At 44.4% G+C, this 17,472-nt stretch overlaps 1 protein-coding gene across 13 annotated transcripts in view; it reads right to left on the bottom strand.

Annotated features, from left to right (window-relative positions):
• LOC149353977 (little elongation complex subunit 2-like) overlaps positions 1-17,472 on the bottom strand; it is a 100,412-nt gene that overhangs the window by 24,302 nt on the left and 58,638 nt on the right. For 2 of the 13 annotated variants that reach the window (XR_016289616.1, XR_016289621.1), the window contains 2 exons: positions 12,083-12,147; positions 8,404-8,485 (listed from right to left, as the gene is read on the bottom strand). The exons of 9 other annotated variants lie outside the window; for them this stretch is intronic. The gene's annotated coding sequence lies outside the window, so the exon portion shown is untranslated. Of the gene's footprint in view, positions 1-8,402; positions 8,486-12,082; positions 12,148-13,336; positions 13,398-17,472 lie in introns of those variants that run through there. 2 more of the 13 variants (XM_089577432.1, XR_016289617.1) reach the window with 2 other exon arrangements.

The following is a 17,472-nucleotide window of genomic DNA, read 5'->3' as shown; positions in this document are numbered from 1 at the left end:
CTCCCACCTTGCTCCCTTTCCTTACGGCATGGTTCAGGTGTCCACTGAGATATGCGAGACAGATACTGCGCCATTTCCTTTCTTCAAAAAACCAATTTAGACCAATTGCAAAGCACACAGGTCTCTAGTATTTCACTTCCACCAAAATGTGACCGTCACGGCCGGGATCAAACCCGCGCCTTTCAGGTCAGCAGCTAAGCACCATAACCACTGAGCCCCACGGCGGCTTTTTTCTACAAAGGGTTCAAATGAACCTATGAATGAATTCCACTAGCCATTTCACGCCGAGTATGCCAATGTGGAAAACAAATTATCGCGCAAAGCCAGCCCTGCCAAGCAGCACTCAAAACATGCTGAAAACTGTTCCTGAAGTGGGGCCTGCATGCAGCACTTGAGTGGGAGCGGCAGCACTGCAGCGAACATGTCATTTAACCGTGCATGGCTCATTTTATAGATCCTGCTGTTGGCCATCAACATCTCCTCACAGAGAAGCATGCCCCCAGTTCTTTTGAAATCATCGCTGCCAGCCGGTGACATCATCACAGCTGGCTACTGGAATTTTCCGAGAGGGCCGACCTTACTGACTGCTGTCAAGAATTTAAGACGAGAGCGAATCGCCCCTGTCTTCAATTGGAGCAGCAGCACTGCAGCGAACATGTCGTTTAACCATGCATGGCTAATCTTACAGGTTCGTTATTACTCTCCCTTTTCAAGTCTTCATTCGAATGATCTTTGCATTGTTGTGCGACTGCTCCCAGTGAAGTATGTTGCGTTTATGTCTTCTGTGGTCGCACCTTAAGATTTTACTCTGTGGAGATGTTGAACTTAATCCAGGTCCCACAATTGATAAAATGTTACAGCAGATATTGGACAAACAAACTAACATTGAAGCCAGGCTAACTTGAAGGGAAGCTGGTGTCACTTGCCGAACACTGTTCTAAATTACTGGCACTGTTTGCGCATTAGAACATACTGTCAGACGCCAGGAAGAAAAAGTGGTAGATCTAGAGGACAGATCCAGACGCAACAATATTATTGTTTTTGGTGTTAAAGAAGACGCACATGAAACAAGAACTGGCATTAAAAAAAGTTGTAGAAGTCTTTTCCGGTACCCTTGGTGTAACTGCTACATCTGTAGAAAGAATTCACAAATTCAGACAACCGAAAAATGGCCGAATTCAACCAGTTATTATGAAACTCTACGACTACAATGAAAAGTTAGCTGTTTTCAAAAATTGTGGTACGCTGAAGGGACCAGATATAAGCATTTCACATGACTACTTGGCAGAAACCCTTTTGAACAGAAAGTTACTGTGGCAGCCGCCAAAGAACGAAAAAAGCGCAGGCACAAAAGTTCAGCTTATCCGCGACAAACTGATAATAAATAGCGTGTCCTATACTTGGAAACTGCAATGTAACAGTCGTGTGAAGGTGCGCAACCCTCGGGAAGCTTCAGCCGATAAAACTGAATGCCAAATGTCCAAGAATGAACTCAGATTACTAAATGTTAATGCCCGTAGTACTCTAGTTATTAAGCCTGACGGTCTCGAAAGCTTGACAATTTTACACGAACCCCACCTAATTGCTATTACTAAAACTCGGTTGCACGATGACGTACTGAACGATAAAGTGTTCCCAACTTTTTATAATGTATTCAGAATAGACTGAAAAACAAGAGGTGGTGGCGTTGATCGCCTTAACCTACGAACCGCTTCCATTCATGAATGAGCATGAAAGTGTATGGTGCAAGCTACTTAAAGATGAGCATAATAATAATTGGCGTAATGTACAGGCCCCCTGGGAGCTCTGTCGAATTTTCCCAAAAGATGGATGATTATATTGTGAATGTTGCCAATAATCGTAGTAGGATTGTACTATTAGAAGATCTTAAGCTGCCAGGTGTAGTCTGGGAATCTCGAATTCCGAGAACAGTAGATAGATTGCATGATGATTATATGTTGGAACTAATGGCAAAGCATGGCCTCATCCAAGTGGTAAATCAAGCAACTCGCACAGTGTGCCAAAGCAGTGCTATTCTGGATTTAATTTTTCTATCAGAGAACAGTTCTCAATACAAAGTAAGTGCAGAGGACGGAATTTCAGACCATAGAGCTGTTCTGGCAAATCTTGGGCTTGATAGGAATATAAAACGCATTAAGACAGTAACTGTTTATAGTTCCAGCCAGGCAGATGACAAGCAGATAAACCAAATCCCTGGATAACGTGTAATGTAATTCATTTGAAACAAAAGCTGCAGTGCGCAAGGCAAAATATTCCTAAAAACACGATCCATATTGATACTCTTAGAAAACATGTCATAGCTGAATTGGAGAAGGAGAAAAGATTGTACTTTTCCACATCATTACAAGACTATCTGCGAAGCTCTCTGAAAAAATTCTGGAGATACTTACCTGGCTCAAAATCTGAACTGAATGAAAATTTTGCAACGAAGTGTATACAATTGCAAATGCATTTAACAACTTCTTCAGCTCAGTTTTTGTTCGAGCGCCCAATAAAGCACAATGGTAGCACTGCACAGTGCCTCCGCTGATAGTACTAATGACACAAAAATTGCAATTTGAAATGAAAGCGTAATGTTATCAGTATTAAAGCTAGACCAGAAAAAGTTGCCAAGTCCTGATTTCATACCAAACGAGTATTTGAAGCATTATTGCCTACGGTCTCAGAATTTTTGGTGAAGATTTTTACTGTATCTCTGCATGAATGCTCTGTTTCGAGTGAGTGGCTGCTCACCAGGGTCACACGAGCTTTTAAATTGGGTAATAATTTGAACATAGAAAATTATCGTCCCATCTCTATTACATCAACGCCGTGCGAATTGCTTGAACATATAGTAGCTAAATACTTAGTAGAGTTTTTAGAAAATAACAACCTTTTTTTATAACCAACAACATGGTTTCTGACGTCGCTTGTCGACAGTCACTCAACTGTTTGAAACTGTTCATGCTTTTGCCACAGCTATCAACAGAAAAAAAAAAGAAATGATGTAATCGCATTGGATTTTTCTAAAGCTTTCGATAAGGTGTGCCATGAAAACTTCTAGAAAAAATGCATGTGTACGGTATTGATTTAAAGGTTATTAACTGCATTTGTGCTTACCTATCTAACAAGAAACAATACGTTCAAATATCTGTTGAATGTTCAACCACTTTCCATGTATTGTTAGGAGTTCCTCAAGGTTCCGTTTTGGTCCTATACTTTTCTTACTGTACATTAATGATACTGCTGAGGATATTGACCGTTAGGTGGAAGTGCGACTGTTTGTAGGTGATTGTCTCTTGTTTTGCAATGTCTAAAATGTTAATGATCAAATATTGCTTGATCAGAGTTTGGAAAAAATTTATAACTGGTGCCTGAGATGGGACATGCAAATTAATCCCAATAAATCTGTCGCCATGAGTGTTACTAACAAGAAATCTCCCCTTGTCTACACTTATAGTATTAACAACATTCCAATCTCAAAGTCTTGTAAACTAAAATATTTAGGCGTCACAATTACCGAAACTTTACATTGTGGGATGAACACATCGATCACATATGCAGTTTAACTTAACGAAAGCTTGGCTTTATAAAAAGAAAACTTCAACACGCAACTCCAGATGTTAGGTTTCAAACATATAAAAGTGTGATCCAACTTAAGTTAGAGTACGCAAGTATAATATGGGACCCACATTACCAATACCAAATGATAAACTTGAAAAAGTGAAAAAAATAGCTTTAAGATCCATATTTTCCACCTACCGCAAAACACAATCAGTGTTAGCTCTACATATTCAAGCTCAGCTTCCCAAACTAGTCACACGTAGAGAAATAGGTTGCCTCCAGTTTCTGTACATGCTCCGTGAAAATAACTTTAACTTAGATTCTACTTAGTACATTCGACCCTCAGGCAGATCGTCGCCCCGTACTAATCATCCATTCACCTTTATGACATATACACCTAGAGTTGACCTCTTCAAGTACTCTTTCCTCCTGAAAACCATTGTTGAATTTAATAATCTCGATTTGCATGTGTTTTTTTACTCCAATTCACTTGAGAGTTTTGAAAAGAAACTGGAATTGTGCTTCATGTAGCAATGTGTGTTTACATTGTATTTTTTTCCCCATCCTGTAACAGCCTGCAAAGGGCTTACAGTATTGTAAATAAATAAAATTTCTCTACACGATTCATTGGTTTTGGCTTCAGCGCGTGATTTCATGCCAGCGCACCCATCTTCGCCGCAACTCAAGTGTGTGGCCCATAGAATGATGCCACGCCGTGCGGTGCACACAGCCCACTGCACTACGCTTTGCCTCAACAGAACTGTCAAGGGCACTGGAGGTCCCCTGCTCTCAAACCTCCTCGTTACATACGGCCCACTGTGAGCACGTTGTTTCTCAGATGCCACGGGCAGTGTAGACTGCATTTTCACAGCATAGTCACATGGTTCCACTCTTCACCAGAGCATTTGGCGTGCTTGACAGTGTGAACGTCTCGCTCATTTTGCAAGGCTAAACAGTGGAAAAGGAAAGCACAAACCAGTTTCTCTTGACCAGCAGGCCAACATCATCAATGCACTTTTTCTCTTTCATAGCCAGTTGCTTGAAAATATATCTTCATTATTACTATTTCAGTAATATGTAGGGAAACATAAGTGTGGTGTTATCTTTTCTCATAGAACTGGTCAGAAAAAAATTGCCTGCTCTCGCATTTTTCCGTCAGTTTTCAGACCATTGCAACCTGAAGGTAAGATACCTCTGCAAGCTATGGCTGGCACTGTGGCAATGTAGATTACTAGCTTGATTTTGTTTTGTGTGCTATATGCATTGTAAACACTTGTGTACCTCTTATCAGGTCACAGAATTGCACTGGTATGTGTCAGCAAGGCTGGAGAAACTCTGGGTTAAAATTATAAAATTCTCTTCATACTGCCTTTCATTAACATTTTTACTTTTATTACCTCGCACTAAAAACTTTGCTTAACCTTTCAGTAACAGTATTGTATTTGTGTTTTGGTTTCTTTTTTCAGGACATCCCTTTTTGGAATACCAAGTTCAACCATGAGAGTACTGGCTACACATAGTAACCCTTCCTATTGCATGAAACTTCTGCCGGTATGACCAGCTAGAACAATTCCTCTTGAAGACAGAAAGCACCTTTGATGTCATTAATAAAATTGTCTTCAATGTGATACATTTTGCTTTATAGAGGCATGCATCTGACATACGGTGGACGTATGTCCAATTTCGGGTATTCTGTGGGCTTTTATACAAGCCCATGGGAACTGCCGAATATATCACTGGCTGCAGTCACCAAGGCCTGCTTCATGAAGGTGCAGGAGGCATGGCATGCCAATGGCCCCATTAGATCCATGGGGGATATCCTTGGATATCCGGATCGGATGTTCGTGGGAGATCCGTCAAAGATCGGCGGATCTCCTACAGATATCCGTATATCCAAAATGGGCCGTACGTCAGCTGCTATGAAGAAAAAAGTGTGCAACATACGTGAGTAAACATGGTACATCCTAGCCAAAATCAAGAAGAAATAAGCATGGGCAGGGCATAAGTGGTGGTGCCTAGGGGTAACAGAATCTACTTCCAAGATGAGCATAGCAGGGGGTGCCAGAAAATTAGGTGGGTGGATGAGATTAGGGAATTAGTGGGGATAAGGTCAATGGGAGAGGCCTTTGTCCAGCAGTTGACATACCCTACAGACTTCATGTGCTGCAGCTTTGAGCCATAGCCTTAGAGAAGGCTATGTTTGAGCCCTACAAGTCACTCCACCTGTAAAACATGGCGGAACTTTCCCGTCGACCCAGTGGTTATGGTTCAGTGGTTATGGTGCTCGGCTGCTGTCCCAAAGGATACGGGTACAATCCCAGCCACGGCGGTCGAATTTCAATGGAGGCGAAATGCTAAGGACCCGTGCTCTGTGCAATGTCAGAGCGTGGTAAAGAACCCCAGGTGGTAGAGATTATCCGCAGCCCTCCACTATGGCGTCCCTCATAGCCTGAGTTGCTTTTGGACATTAAAACACCAAAACTAACCAGACCTTTTCATTTACATAGTGAATGAATATACATAGCTAACTTCCTGATCAGCATCGATAAGCTCTGAGTCCATTAGAGAGAAAAGTGCACTTGAGAGGCAGCCACAAAAGATATCTTTTAACCCTTTGAGGGTCGAATTATTTTGAAGAAAACTTTCCCAGGTGGTCAAATTACTTTATTGCGGATCTTGAATCTACAAAATGCATATAATCGAGAATAAATAGTAAAAAATAATTAGGAACAGTACTTTGGTGACAGCATCACTCACAACTGGAAAATGTTCAATAGAATAGAATAGCAATGGTGATAAGCAAGCTAAGAGCAGCACCAATAAAGATAGAAATCAACTTTCGCCGCCTCTGCAAAACACTGCCCACAAAGAGAAAACACGTTTCGCGCGACTCCGTTGCGATCCTGCGGCGGAATCGAAACCGCGTAGGCGCGTTGCCACAGAGGGCGAGAATACCTCACGAGCAACGGTGATAAACAAGCTAACAGCAGCGCCAATAAAGATAGAAATCAACTTCGGCAGCCCCTGCAAGATAGTGCTGACAAAAAGAAAACTCAAATTTCGCGCGACTCCGTTGCGATCACGCGGCGAAACCAAAACTACAAAAGGGGTGTTGCCGCCGTCTGTGCCGCTGCGCTAAAGCTACTAAAGCTAGACATAAGTTCTGCTTATCTCCGTAAGAAGGCAGCACAAAATTCAAACACTTCTTGTAAGTCCTAAGAGGTGGCAGCACCCCCCAGTGCGCACGCATCGTTCTTTTGGCGCAAAATTTCAAACGGAAGATCGAAACCGTACCCGTACGGCAAAGACCTTGCGGGACAGAAAACCGCCGCCGTACATATACGGCAAAAACCTTCAAAGGGTTAAAATATTCTTGAAAGTTTTTTTTTTAATTAGAGGAAATCCACAAAAAAAAAACACACCTTGGTGGTTCCTAGCTGCCATGTCGCACGGTAGCCGGCTGGTGGCACGACCACAACAAGCACGGAGTAACACACTTCCCTTTATTCTCTCATCTGGGCTACTTTCGTACCTTTCATAGCGTTGCACCTGATGTATGAAACGGAGGATAGTCAGGCTGCTATTGATGATGATGACAATGAACTGCTCCCAGCTAATACACTGCATACAACTTTAAACATTTCTTTGGTGGTGGTACATAAGTGCTGATAACCACAATGATGGGTGAGAAAGAATGGGCCACCAGATGAAAGGGAGCCTCCTATGTCGAGGGCAAAAAAGCAGCAATGAATCATGGGAAACAAAGAAAGTATATGCCAGAAAAGCAGTTTGGATAGACTAACTTCCTTCATGAGGAAACATACCATCACACACATGCATGCCACTCCTGCCATACACAATGTGAGGTAGGCATTTTCGTCGATGTTTCTAAGCCAGTAGTAGGTTGGTTGGTTTATGGTGTTTAACGTCCCAAAGCGACTCAGGCTATGAGAGAGGCCGTAGTGAAGGGCTCCGTAAATTTTGACCACCTGGGGTTCTTTAACGTGCACTGAAATCGCAGAGTACACAGGCCTCTAGAATTTCTCCTCCAAAGAAATTCAACCGCCGTGGCCGGGATCGAACCCGCGCCTTTCGGGTCAGTAGCCGAGCACTATAACCACTGAGCCACCGCGGCGGCTTAAGCCAGTAGTAGGCACATGAACTAAGTTGCATCAGAAGTGTGCTGTGCGGCAGACATACTTCAACCTTCATGCCAGCTCTGTAAAATGCAGTGGTATGGTTAATGGTTTATGGGGTTTAACACCCCAAAGCAGTTCAGGCTATGAGAGACACTGTTGTGGAGGGCTCCAAAAAATTTCAAACACCTGGGGTTCTTTAACGTATACTGATATCGCACAGTACATGGGTCTCTAGTATTTCGCCACCATTGAAATGAGACCATCGTGGCCAAGATCGAACCCGCATCCTTGGGTCAGCAGCCGAGCGCCACAACCATCGATCCAAGGCAGTGGCAGCCAGACCACTGTCCTTTGGGTCGGGAGCTGGGCATGCACCTCCACACCACTGAGGAACTGATACGTTGTTACCCTACAAAAGCTTTTTGGGGAGATTCATGCTCAGAACCTTCCTTACAGATGCAGGGTGCACTGAAGTTAAAATGGATTGGCAGGGCAATGCTTAGCGGGGTTGTTAGGCCAAATAACGCCCAATGTGACTAGGATTTCTCTCGCAATGAAGTGCGGTCAGGATTGTGTAAACTGACAAGCACGCATAGGGGTCAATCTCTGAAGCTAGACTTGCTAGGCATTCTAATCAAACAGTAAAACAATTGAAATGGTCATGATGATAACTGACAAAAAAAGAAGGAATCCACCAACCTGAGCCTCAGGTGTAGTATCCTTTGCTGGAGCACCATCACGCAAGGCTGCAGGGCTGTTTGGTTCCAATGGACTGTCCTCCACTATGTTGAAGCACCGTCATAGTAATCAGGTTGCAGCAGAAATGTGACAAAAAGAAAAAAAGAGACAGGAGCCCCTTTAGACTTTCACTCACATAAAGCAGCACAAAGATTACCTTCAAGTGCTAGAAACAGCAAAGCGCACGAGAAGCACACCCCTTAAAACAGCAGACAGTCCTGCCCGTAATGAATCAATGCAGAACAATGGTTTTCAAGAATGGATGCACTGGTGCCTCCTGAAAAATGGTCAGTGTGATGGCAGCCCAAAGGATGTATGTGACCAGTTGCAATGATGAAAAAAAAAAAGTCAAAGTTAACGCCAAAGTGTTAACTTGTTTGTTTACACAGCTACACAAACCTGTGTCTGAAAGAATGAAACCCCTTGGTTTTTACTAAAATGCAGATGTGAGGTGAGAACAGAGTTCTTCAAAAATTAAAATGCAGAATGTGCTTGTTTCCAACGGCATGCATAATTTGGTGTTAAGAGCATCAAGTGCTTCAAGTACAGTCCCGTTCTCTCAGCTAAAGAGCATCTGCTTTTTCTGGAAGTACCACGAACAACTGAAATGCATTAATGGACCCCCGAGAGTACTGAAAGACCCATAATTTGAAACCAGTGATTAGCTGCACAATGCATTTGAGATATAAATTAAGCATCAGAGAATTAATTTGATGCACCTCTTGAACTAATTAATGAATGCAAGATATGTACACTGACAACCGTCGACTTCATATGGCGCTGCCTTTTACAAAGTTCTGGAGCACCACAGAGGAGTTTTCATGAACGTTAACTGTGCCAACATGTCATAGCTGCCAGAAGATCATGCCCTGTACTATAGGTTTACTGTGGGTTTTGGAGGCTCTCCTGCTTAAAGCAGCAAGGACAGCAAACTGTCTATGTGTGTTTTCTTTTTAGAGTGATATGCAAAACATTTCAATAATTTGAAGCCTTGTCCCAGACTGCCCAAAAAGCCATATTGACTATAGATCAAAGAACAGCGTCTGTATCACAGTTTATGCAGGGTGGTTTAAGAGTCAGGATGGACTACAATGAGAAAGCAGCAATTAAATCAGTTTTCACATGCATCACGTGACCTCGACCCCAGCTGTGATTTCACAGCTACAGTTTGGCTGTTCAAACTGAACCTACATGAGAAAAAAAATTAAATACATTATTTGCCAGATGCAGGCAAATTCTACATGGTGATTCATTTACCAATGCCTTACACATATTAAAAGGAAAAAGAAAAAAGTGAAACAAATTTTTGTGTCCCTACTCTCTTGGGTTAAAACTGAATGCTGGCTTTGTAATGGCTGTTGAGTGTTTACATGAGCAGAGGCAGCCATGTAGTCAGTATTGTATGTGTATGCTTTGCATATTATGGTGAATATCCTCCCAAGACCTGTCTATGGAAATTTGTCCAATATATTGGACATTAGTTATTAAGCCAGTACTCCAACACCAAAGCATTCATCTTCATGAAACCCAGTTGTCCAATACATTGGACAACTGGTAGCGCCATTTGTGCATCATTTTTGAAATTAAATTCTTCACTTTCCCGCCAAAACACTCCAACAAAGGCAGCATTCAGTGGCGTGGCGTTCTGCGCCACCTGCTGAGGACTAAAAATTGTTTCTGCCATTTTTGCCTATTCTCAGGGTGTAAATTTGATTTGATATGAACAAAAATAGAATAGGAAACAAGCAGATATCAGAATTTTATCTCTACACGCCATCACTTTTCTCTGCTTTTAATTTGATTTCGCGTGTCCGATAGGTTGGACGCTGAGACTCAACCTGGTTATTTTGACCATGCTTATGAGATGGCTTTGGTGATAACCGTAAACGAATACTGCTGGTATTGAACGGCTCAGAACGAAATCATGTCTTTTTTTCTAGTTGGCAGGCCTCGTGTTTCTGATGACAATACCGAAGCATTTTGCAAAGAATTGCACAAGGCAACAAGTTTGACAATGGATTATCAGATAGTTATGACGACACTATTATCAATCCAAACTTCAGTGTAACACTTGAGGATAAATGCACGGACAAAACCAGTGGTGACGACGGTCCCTCAATGGTGACCTCAAAATTTATGCGGGCCACCTTGAAATTTGGCCCACCAGGCCTTCAAAATTTTCTTTCGTCCGACTTTCACCAAAATTGTTGTCCAACCTAATTTGCGCATGGCAAACTCAATGGTGATCTCAAAATTTAGGTCGGCCACCCCCGAAATTTGGCCCACTGAACCCCCGAAATTTGTCTTTGGCCGAATTTGACAAAAAATGCTTTCCAACCTAACTGAGTATGGCCAACTTACTGGTGACCTCCAAAATTAGGTGGGCCACCCCAAAAATTTGACTTAAACTGAATATCATAAAAATTGCTGTCCAAGCTAATTTGAGTACGGCCAACTCAATGGTGACCTCCATACTTAGTCGCGCAAGTTTATGGGGTTTTAAAATAGGGGGGATAAACACGTTCTCCCCGTTTAACCGCGGCTGACAGAGTTCAAGGCCGCGCGGACCCCACCCCGTGGTCGCGTACGCTACCGAGCGCACGGCGACCACGGCGGGCCTTGCGCTACGGGAACAAAGGAACGACACACTGGCTGACATAAACAAGGCATTTATTGCTGCAACAACAATAAGGCCAGCTAGCAACAAAATACACTGAGGAATCGAGGATGTCCGACTCACCAGCACGGTTACGAGCGAATGTTCGCCCACGGTAGGGCGGAGGGAATATCTCCGAGGCCGGACGGGACGAGCTGAGGGGAACACGTTTCCACACGAGGTCACCCGCAGCGAAGAGCGGAGCTTTGCGCGTGAACGTCCACACGCTTCCCGGTCCCGAGCAAAAGAGAGAGAGCCTTCCCCCGCGCGCGAGCGGCAAAACACGCCATCCGTGGCGCTGCTGTCGCTACGATGCGAGCGCCCTCCCCTGTTAGTTAAAAGTAACCCCACTAAAGGGAGTGCGTTGCGGGGAAGCTAACCACAGGGAACTAGTGAGTTGAGGAAAAGCGAACGCAGGGGACGAAGGCGTCCCCACAAGTTTCACAGCTATATCTCAAGTAATTTGTGGCATGCCCACTGGGTGGAAAAATATGGCTAGAGTCCTGCTGTCCTCTGTCCATTTTAATGGACATTGTACTAAGCTGAAACTATCTGTGCTGTTGAAAAAATATCTCACTTTTCCCATTTGTATTCCTACAAGCTTATTCTGAAAGCCTACAAAAAATTTGTGAACTCAAATACATCGCAGGTCTCAGGACGATCATGTGCTCATGTGCCAAACACAGGGCTGGAATAATGACTTATGCTGACAGGCTATACACATACTAAAATGTAAAGTGTTATTTTTTTATATTAGTTCTTTCAGGAACCCAAACAGTAACAGCAAGCCTACTATTGCCTTCTATCATAAAGAGTAATATGGGATAAAAGGAACGCGTTTCTTGTAAAACACTATATGAAACCAGCACCCTGAGAAATCTGCTTGCACAATACTTGAATTTAGAATGAAAAAGGTGCCACACAGCTGGACAACAAATGATTTCAATGAGAGAAGCCACAGGGGACAAGAGGCTTATGCACTTACCATATTTTTCGTCAATAACAAGTCCACCACTGCTGCAAGAGGAGTCACTCCTTGCACTGGGTGATCTGCAACCACAAGGGAGACAAACCATAAAGGGGCACTGCAATGTTTTTCTCAGTGCCGATTAATCTAGTTGAATGGATTCCTTACGCGCTCCAGAGATCAGTGCAAAAGGAACGATTGAAATTGGAGCAGGTAATCAAAAGTTAAGCAAAGCCACAAGTTGGGCAAGCAGGATAATGTTCATGATGTAACAATAGTCGTTTCCTTTCCGTTCCTCATGTTCCTTGTGCGCTACTATTACATCATAATCGAAAGTTATTCACCTAGAAAATTCAAAATAAAAAGATCAGACGAACAAGTGTTTTACGCACCCATTTCCCTCGTCCAGTGCTGAGATTGGGTGCTACAGAAACACACCTTGCCTACATGCAGCCCACAGCCACGCATTCTAACAGCATCCTCCCTCTGCACATGGGGCCATAGACAGGGCAGGGGAGACTAACTTCACAAGGGAAGCTTCCCAATGCTTCTTTGTTGCCAAGATTTGGAGGTTAACACTGCTGCCCCCCTAACCTCACCTCCTGTTTGACTCTCAATTTCTGGGAAAGGCCTGGGTGTTTACAGGCTTTTATTTTTTTTTCCGCTGCCTTCACGGTGGTCTGAACAGCACTCACCTCCAAGAAAGGTTGAAGCAAAATGAAAAGTGTCACTCCAAGTGTTATTCTCATCATTTTTTGTTCCTTTTCTCTGCTTTTTTTCAGTTCTCATGGCATGCAAAAATCTTACAGCACTTAAAGACATCATACTTTGAATCCATTTCCTGAGTATACAAAAATTAGGTTCAGACTGGATGCCCAACTAACCAGAAAGGCAGTGCCCAATCTGGCTGCCCCCTCATTTGCGCTGCAGAAATTACCGCTGTGTTTTGACACCATCAGCTTGAAACAAGCATTTCTGAAAACAATTAAAATACTTGTAGTGTAGCAGCCGCGCTCGCTTACTGTGGTGAACTGTGGTAGTGAAAGACGACGACGATCCTGAGGTGTGACGCTCGCTCGCAGCCCGAACGCTTGGCCTGCACCTTTGCTGAATGTTGCAAAGCGACCTAGGTTCTGCTCAGCCACAACCCCCTCCTACATACTAAATATTACGATTTAGGAGACCTGTTTGCACGTTCAGGCACAAAAGAATGAATAAAGACCTCATGCTTGGTTAACATTGCAATGCCACTTTTATTCAACAAGTGTGACAGACCTCGCACACCTAGTCTTGGACAGCAGGAACCAAGGGTTTGAAAGGAAGGTAGCCGCAACTGCCAAGACAAAAAATCGCACATGCGTAAAAAGGATCCAGCACGAGGAAATATGTCTTTCAACCTTTCCAGGACAATACTGGTTGCAGCTTTCATGGCACAACAAATAGACACTGAAAGAAAATTAAAAATTTACTGTATTCTTGCATCTGAGCGGCAGACTTGCATTATGAAGGATGCCATGTGGTGGGGATGAGGGGGATATGATGAAGGAGACAGTGCACAAATCGTGCATCTAGAACTGGCGAAGCAAAAGTCCATATACCCAGGATTCATTCTTAAATTCCAAACTAAATCCCTCTCAGCCAGTAACAAATGGCACGCCATGAAGAAGAGGCTTTGAAACCAACCCTACACCATAAAAGCAAGAACAGTTCATACTTGAACTCATGACTAATGACCAAGTTGGCTGCACAGCCCAAGCCAAGTGCTTGTAAAACTGGATGGCTCAATCGTAAAATTACAACTAGCATTCTGAATATGTTGACTGTTATGGAGTAAATATAATGCGTAAAGAAACGGAAAGGACAGCAAACACAGCAAACAGATGAAGTGAAGCTATCCTTGGTGTCCAGATTCTTCCTAGTTGTTTTGTTGCTTATTAAAATAGGGTTTGTAAAAATGAACAGGTTTCCTGTGCCCCTTGTACTAACTGTTGAGTCAATCAGATAAAATAAAAACAAAATTATCTCAGCTTAACCGCATGTGTGTTCAGGCTCAAGTTTCGCACTGAGGTTCATTTGATGGTCAGTTTTGCTTTATACTGCATTTAATTGGGTTACTTGCTTGGTTCGGTCACAATTTTTAGGAAATCTCTATTTTCTACAGTGATGATAAACCGAAAGGCTTCACATTCACAGCAATTGTACCCATGGTGCCATCTCACACCCACTGGAAAAACGAGCCCTCTGCTGAAGAGAGGGGTTGAGGGAGGCTGCGCAGTTGATTTAAAAGCACTTCCTTGGCTACGTTATCAAGTGTTGGACACAGAAAATAGTTTGCATGAAAGTGCTGCAATTTCAATGAGTTCAGTTTCTGTCTATTGAAATGTAGCGTTTAAACTTTCGTTTCGCATCGTCTGCTTTTATCTTTCTGTTAGTGGCTATGATATAATGTCACACTTTATCATGCAACAAATGTCCATGGTATTTTAAGGTCAGACTACGAGCAGCTGCTGTGCCAAGCCATCTGCGTAGTTAATGTTTTGCTCTGGTTTATTTGTAGAGGCTAGGATGTGGAGCAGCGGTGCTGCGCAATCTCTCACCAGGCACGACTTGGGTGGCCCTGAGAAGGGCCATTTGTGTTGAGCTCAGCATTCAATATGGATGCTGTTTGCTTCAATGCATTTCTCAATGCACTTGATGTATCCATTGAAGGCACCCTCTCACAGAGAGTTGTCAGTTAGGGTGAACACATCCTCCACGTGCACATTCATCTCATCAACAGTGCGGAGTGCCCCTGTGCTGTGCACAACGAATTTCACAAAACCCCACATGAAGAAATCGCAGGGTGTCAGGTCAGGTGAGTGTGGAGGCCAGGGCATATTTGGGGATTCACGACCCACCCATCGTTAAGAAAAATTTTGATCCAGCTAGTCATGAACTGGTGCACCGTCATGTTGGAAAATACAGATTTCTTTCTGCACATGCTTTGAGATGAGTTCAGGCAGTAAAAGCTCGTTAATTCGACACTGACGGGACCGCGAAAAATTGTCGAGTTATCCGAATGTCGAATTATCGAATGAACAACAAGAACAATGTTTGCCGCAACAGGCGTACCTTTATTTGGCAAAGAAATCTGTTATCACCGTCTGTTTTTTCGAGCGAATTTGAGTGACTACGATGGCTCTAACAGCTGCCAGGTGATCCGCGGCACACGCACCGTCAGAGATTTGTTCACAGCAGTCCTCCCACACGGACAAGGCTTCTGCGGCTTCTTTCACCGTGCACTCGGCATTTGGGACAACTGCTCACAATCGTCACCTTCCAACGAATCGTCGTTGTCAGCGCCTGCCACTTCAATTATTTCATCCTCGTTCAGCTGACAGGACACAAAGGCGAGGAGGCGCGCAGGCACTGCGCGCTACCCACTCAAAAGCAGCGCGGGGAGGAGGTGAAGCCAGCGCGGCTTCAAGCCGGCCGCTTAACTGTTTTTCAGCCAGCGTCTGCTTCGGAGGACGCGGTTGTTGCTGCGACGCGCGTCTTATCTTTTATGCGAAGAATATTAACGTAGGTTTCGGGCCTTCGCGCGACGCCCGGCGGTGGCCACCATTGACCTTGAAGTGAGATCACATGATGTGATGTCACGTGATGACGTCACACCGGCTGCAGATGGGGCCTCATATCGTGCCGTCGGACATCGCCCGGCGGCGGCGCCACCATCGCTGCATCACGTGATATGTGACGTCACGCCAGGGATGAAGCGGCGCGCGCCCGCCGTCGCGTCAGTCTCTGTGCCCGCAACCGCGCCAGCGTCTTTGCGCCGGGCATGTATGCGGTCAAGATGCCTCCAAACGCTAAGGACGTTAATAATAAAAATGCAAAACGAAGGCTGCTTCGCATCCACTGGGCTTAACCTTGATAATCCTCCAACTTTTTCTCTTTATCTTTCCTCTGATCTTTTAACTCTCCTCTATCTGCACGTGGCAGCGGTGGTGGCTCGGCTGGCCCGTGCAATTTCCTTTCACCCTTCTCTCAGTCGCAACAAAACAGCAACAACAAGCAGCGCAGTAAACACGCTGAGAAAGCATGCAATTACCAAAAAAGGCGCTGCCTTATGGTTAAATAAGATTGTAGCAGCAAGAACACGTGGAAACGACGACACATGCCAAAACGAGACTTGCTGTCGATAGGGTTGAGCGGACAACACCAACACGACTGCTGAGACACAACAAAGCACAAAAAAAAAGACGCCAGTCGCTTCGGCCGCCGCTAACCTCGCTTCCCTCGCCCTCGCTCACGCTGCTGACGACGATGACCACACGGACGGCCTATCAGCCGTACAGTAGCGCCGCTCGTGGCAGTGTTTTTTCTTTTTGCTCTCGGCACACCAGCTTGGCGCGCTGCGGAGTGAAATCGAATTAACCGACGCACGGCAAAATTTGTTCGAATTAACGAGAGTTTCGCCCCATAGACTCCTATGTATAATTGTAAGGACCTCGCATGCGCGTCGAATTATCCGATTTTCCGAATTAACGGGGGTCGAATTAACGAGCTTTCCCTGTAACTCATTTTCCAGCATATGCAAGTAAGTGTCTGTAGTGACTATAACATCGAAGAAAAATGGTCCAATGAACCCCTTCCCTCTAGATTCCACATCACATTGCCATACCTGGGGAGTGCACAAGCCATGCCATGATGAACCTCTTGTTCTCTCGAGACCACACACGCGTGTTCTACCTGCTCACTGCAGCGTCACGGTGGAACACAACCTCATTGGTGAAAAACAGAAACTGCAGATGGCCAGGGCCGGCAGGAATTCGCATTTGTTCCGCTCTGCAGAACTGTAGCCGTGACTTCAGGCTGTGGTCGGTCAGTTCGTGCAGCATATAAACTTTATTCGGCTGCATTCTCAGGGTGCAGCTCACGGTCAAGGTGGCTGTTCCCAATATTAGCATAGCGCATCTACATGAGAGCCTTGGGTCCAACTCAAATGTGCTCTCCGTGTTATCTCCAATGCTCCTCGGGAGCTCCTGGCATTGAATCTGTGTGCTCTTGCTACGGCGACTATACTTTGAAACTTCTTAATATGTTTGCAGACATGAGTGATGAGGCAGTCGGCGATGCAATGTCGCTCTTAATCCACGCGTATGAAGCGAAGGGAGTTCGACACACATCCAAGTCATGGCCATGGGCTTCTCTTGATCGCTTTATGACCACATTTTTAGTGATGTCTTGCACTGCTTCACACCAGAAAGCACCAGGCACAGGTAAATCGCTCGCCAACTGAGCACAGCTACAATTCGCTGAAATTGAGGCAGTTGCATGCAAACCATGTTTTCCGAGTCCAACGTTAATAATGTAACCAAGAAAGTACTTTTAAATAAACTACGCAGCCTCCCCCAGCCACTCTCCTT

Source organism: Amblyomma mixtum, chromosome 3 (assembly GCF_055824585.1).
Source record: "Amblyomma mixtum isolate Tamu chromosome 3, ASM5582458v1, whole genome shotgun sequence".
Lineage (NCBI taxonomy): Eukaryota > Metazoa > Arthropoda > Arachnida > Ixodida > Ixodidae > Amblyomma > Amblyomma mixtum.
This window is presented reverse-complemented; position numbering and strand designations above follow the sequence as displayed.